The sequence below is a fragment of the Choloepus didactylus genome, chromosome 6 (assembly GCF_015220235.1).
Source record: "Choloepus didactylus isolate mChoDid1 chromosome 6, mChoDid1.pri, whole genome shotgun sequence".
In the NCBI taxonomy this organism is placed as follows: Eukaryota; Metazoa; Chordata; class Mammalia; order Pilosa; family Megalonychidae; genus Choloepus; species Choloepus didactylus.
The window spans coordinates 19,145,752-19,151,218 of NC_051312.1; the positions used below are offsets into that span (position 1 = coordinate 19,145,752).

The following is a 5,467-nucleotide window of genomic DNA, read 5'->3' on the forward strand; positions in this document are numbered from 1 at the left end:
TCTACTCAAAATTGAACACTTTTTTTTTTGCATCAAAGGACTTTGTTAGAAAAGTAAAAATGCAGCCTCGGCAATGGGAGAAAATATTTGGAAGGCATATATCAGGTAAGGGTCTTATATCCAAAATACATAAAGAGATCCTACAACTCATCAATAAAAAGACAAACAACTCAACTTAAAAATGGGCAAAAGAAATGTACAGATACTTTTCCAAAGAGGAAATAAAAATGGCCAAACAACATAGGAAAAGATGCTCAACTTCATTGACTATTAGGGAAATGCAAATCAAAACCGCAATGAGGTATCATCTCACACCTACTACTCTGGCCATTAAAAAAAAAACAAAAACAGAAAACTTCAAGTGCTGGAGATTATGTGGAGAAAGAGGCACACTTATTCACTGTTGGTGGGAATATAGAATGGTGTAACCACTCTGGAAGGCAATGCAGCAGTTCCTCAGGAAGCTAAGTATAGAATTGCCATGTGATCCAGCAATCCCATTACTAGGTACATATTTGGAAGAACTGAAGGCAGGGACATGAAAGGACATTTGCACACCAATGTTTACAGCAGTATTATTCACAATGGCCAAAAGATGGAAATAGCCCATGTCCATCAGTGGACGAGTGGATAAACAAGCTGTGGTGTACACATATGATGGAATATTATGCAGTCATAAGACAGAATAAGGACCTGAAACATTTTGCAAAGTGGATGAACCTTGAGGATATTATGTTGAGAAAAAATTAGGCAGAAACAGATAGTCAGGGGTGGTGGGAGAAGGAGGAGGTGGAGAATCACATAAATGGGGCTGAAGCAGGTCCCGAAGCCTAAATTCCAGGAGGTGAGTGAGTGCTGTGCATTCATGGGCCTCTGCTTTATGAAGCAAAGTGTATAAAGGTTGCCATAAAGGACAAACAAGTGAAATACTTTATACATTATGGTGGTTGGAATAAAAACCAGGATGAATGGGCTCCAGAAAGCAGAGTACTCAAATACGTGGACACCAATCTGCACAAACAGAGAGAACTTCAAAAAGCCAATCAGGAGCAATATGCAGAGGGAAAGATGAGAGTGGTTACTCCAGGAAAGAATACATCTGGTCTGCAGCAGGAAAATGTTGAAGTGAAAACAGAAAACACCTGGAAATGGAGGTGGTGGCAGTGCCTGTGAGACACCTCAGCTCCCTTGGAAGAAAAGGGTCTGAGTAGATCCTACTGTTGAAAATGAGGAAACATTCATGAATGGAGTTGAAGTTAAAGGTTCCTGAAGAACTAAAACCATGACTTGTTGATGACTGGGACTTAATTACCAGGCAAAAACTGCTCTTTTATCTTCCTGCCAAGAATAATGTGATTCCATTCTAGAGGATTATGCAAATTACAAGAAATCTCAAGGAAACATAGATAATAAGGAATATGCTGTTAATGAAGCTGTGGCAGGGATAAAGGAGTACTTCAACATAATGTTGGGCCCTCAGCTACTCTACAAATTTGAAAGACCACAGTATGCTGAAATCCTTGCAGATCACCTTGATGCACCCATATCCCAGGTGTATGGAGGGACACACCTACTGAGATTATTTGTATGAATTGCAGCAGTGTTGGTCTATACACCTCTGGATGAGAAGAGCCTCGCTTTATTACTGAACTATATTCATGATTTCCTAAAGTATCTGGCAAAGAATTCTGCAACTTTGTTTAGTGCCAGTGATTATGAATTGGCTCCTCCTAGTACCATCGGAAGGCTGTAGATACCAAAGTGTTCTGGATTTTAGAGGTGATGGTCATTAACAATTAAAAAGCAGAGCAGCAGAAGGAAAAGAGCAAGAGAGAATGAACAGAAGCAATAATTGAGATAGCTGGCAACTTTGCAGAACTAATGGAAGAATCTTGTCTAAAGATTCAAGAAGCCCTGTGAACCTCAAGCATGACAAAAAAAATCGTTTATAGCTGTATCACTGAAAAGTTTAAAAGCATCCTGATTTAAAAAAAAAAAAAAAAAAAAAAAAAAAAAAAAAAAAAAAACAAAGACAGTTGGCTTCTAAATGCAAATAATGGAAGCCAGGAAACAATAGGATGTGTTTAAAATGCTGAAAGGAAATCAACTGCAACCTAAGATTCTAAACCCAGTAAAAGACCTTCAAGAAAGACACTTCCAGACAAAACTCAAAAAACTGTTAGAAAATTTGTTACCAACAACCCATCTGAAAAAAACAACTAGGCAGAAGAGAACTTACCCAGATAGGTCAGAGATGCATGAAGAAGTGAAGCTTGGTGAAAATAGTAAATATGTGGGTTTATCTAAGTGTTGAGTACAAAACTATAATAATATTGAGTTCAAAATATATAGTGAGTCCATGATGACAAGGGCATATAAAACTTCTTTCATTGTCCATGAAGAAGGTAGTAGTCAAGAAAACATGTGGAATCTACATTAACCACTGAAAGAATAGTACAAAAGTTGAACTTCCAAGCTAATAAGAAAATGGATTTAAAATAAAAAGACAATAAGAAAGGGCCACATCTAAAATATAAGGGTATGGATTGAAAGTAGAAGATAGGAAAAGAAATACAAAAGATAGTCTGTTATCTATTGTCATGTTAAACCACCCCAAAACTTGGCTTAAAACACAAATGATTTATTGTCTCTCATGAGTTTGTGAGTTTGTCGGACCCATCAGAGTAGCTGTGCTGGACTTGCCTTGTGTCACTTGTGAGATGGTAGGAGGTAAATCCATGAAAACCCATAAACCCATGAAAATTTGGGGGCTTGCATTATCTACCACTTAGAAAGGAGACACAACATCTACTGCATTCAATCTATTGCAATACACTGTTTCAGTTGAGATATATGAAAAAAATCCAACCTTGCACAGAAAAGGAAGTATTTTAATTGCCTTTACACGTAGTTGCAGATATTTTATGTCACATCAAAATTCAACTGGTGGGTAGTTTCTTAAAGGTTAATCACAATGTGGAATTTGGAATAATGTGGAACTTTATTCCAAATCCTTTGGTTTTTGAATGGATCTTTACCCAAGCATGGTTCTATATATACTCATTGACCATCTGGAAAGTATTGTCTTATTTCCAATTTGTGGATTTCCCAAATGTTGACACATCTCATTACTCAATATGGAAGACTGATGTAAGTATTTCTGGGGTTAAGTCAGTGAGCTTCTTCTAATAGACCCACGTAGAAGCTACTTGTCTTTCATATGAAAGTTCACCACAGGGCATCCATGATAGACAAGGCTCCCACATGTCATCCAAAATTACTTGTAGAGAATATGTGGAGATTAAACAAATGTTACTGTTAAAAAAATTAGGCAGAAACAAAAGGATAAATACTCTATGGTCTCACTAATAAATTAGAACTAATATTAATGAGCAAACTTTGAGAGTTAAAGTTAAGAACACAGGTTACCAGGAGATAGAAACAGGGTATTTGATGCTGAAGGAGTAAAGAAATTTCAACAGAAAGACTGGAAAGATCTAGAAATGGATAACACAATACTACCTGATGGTGGCACAATGTTGTAAGTCCACTGAACAAAGTTAAGTGTGAGTACATTTGGAAAAGGAAGGCTAGGCTCATGTATGACACCAGAAGGAAAAATAGAAGATAAAGACTGGGGTTGTATAACTTAGCAAAAACTAGAGTGGACAATGATGGTGATTAAATGTACAAATATAAGAATGTTTTTACAGGAAGGAGAACAAATGAATGTCAACATTGCAAGGTGTTGGAATGGGATGGTATATGGAAAAATGTAATCAATACAAATTAGAGTCTATAATTAACAGTAACATTGCAATATATTTCCATGAAATGCAACAAAGGCAATATACAAAAGCTAAATGTCAACAAGAGGGGGATATAAGGTAGGGTATAGGATTCCTGGTGTTGTTGTTTCTCCTTTTTTATTTTATTTTATTTTTTAATTTTTATCTTTCATTCTTCATTTTTCCCTCCTTCTTTCTTTGTGTAAGAAATGGAAATGTCTCATAAAATTGTTTAAAAAATAAACAGAAAGATGCAAGTGTTGGAGAAAATGTGGAGGGAAGGTTGTACCTATTCACTGCTGGTAGGGAAGTAAAATGGTGCAGCCCATATGGAGGGCAGGTGTGGTGGTTCCACAAGAAGCTAAGTATAGGATTGCCATATGATCCCGCAATCCCATTGTTAGATATATACCTGGAAAAAACAAAAACAGGGACATGAATGGACATTTGCACACTGGTGAGTATGGCGGCAGTATACTTGATTTGCAATGGATGGAGGTGGCCAAAGGGTACATCAACTGATGAATGGAAGTGTGAACTGTGGTGTATACATAAAATGGAATATTGAGCAGCTGCAAGAAGGAATGAAGTTGTAAGCCATGCAACTAGGTGAATGAAACTGGAGGACTGCGTTGAGTGAATAAGTCGGAAACAGAAAGACAAATCTTATGACACCTCGCTCATATGGACTATAATATGCAAACTCAGAGAACTGAATTCCAGAGCACAGGTTGTCAGAGGAAGGCTCACTGTAAATGTTCCTAGACTGTAAACTCTTATAACAGTCACATCTATTCCTGAGTTGTTATGCTTATTTCTGAATTCTGAAATGCTGAAATCTTTCTGTATACCTGGTCATTCCCTGGAACTTTAGGTATCTGTGTAACACCTGAGACTCAGAGCTAGAGTTCTGCAGCTATGAAAAAAGCACTACCTCACACAGCAACTGTTTAAAATGCCGAAAAAGAGTTCAGACTTCAATTAGAGATATGAGTGAAGTTGATCTGATTAGGACTAAGACAAATCAGACTAATGGGTAAAGGACAGATATTGACTATATATTAAAAATTCAACTTCTATGTAAGACCAAAGGAAGAGATGTTTTGTTTGGTGCAAAATTTATATTTTCTGTAGCATACATCTAATTTAACTTGTTTGGTCAGTTTATTTGAACACCATAATTCCACGGAACCTTGAATAGAGAGTGAGATCTTGTTGGTTTGTGCAGGTTAGTTTGATGCCCTGATACATCCCAGAATAATTACAGCAGAGAATAGAAAAGTATTTTCAAAGCCCCCTTGAGGGACTGGGGATAAATGTGGAAATATCAAAATTCCCCACCTGGGGAATTCCTGATATTCTCTCAAGCACTGGGGACTACCAATTTAATAGGCCAAACCCTCAATCTTGGGACTTACCCTTATCAAACATATTCCTGCAAAGAAGAAGCTATGCCTACTTATAATTATGCCTAAGAGTTGCCCCCAGAGAACCTTTTTTTTGTTGCTCAGATGTGGCCTCTCTCTCTAAGCCACCTCTGCAGATAAACTCACAGCCTTCCCCCCTACCTGGGGCATTACGCCCAGGGGTGTAAATTTCCCTGGCAATGTAGAACATGACTCCCAGGGATGAGCTTGACCCTGGCATCATGGGATTGAGAAAGCCTTCTTGGACCAAAG

General features: G+C 37.6%; 1 pseudogene; it reads left to right on the plus strand.

Annotated features, from left to right (window-relative positions):
- Positions 1 to 968: 968 nt before the first annotated feature.
- Positions 969 to 1,800, plus strand: LOC119536649 (annotated as a pseudogene).
- Positions 1,801 to 5,467: the final 3,667 nt, after the last annotated feature.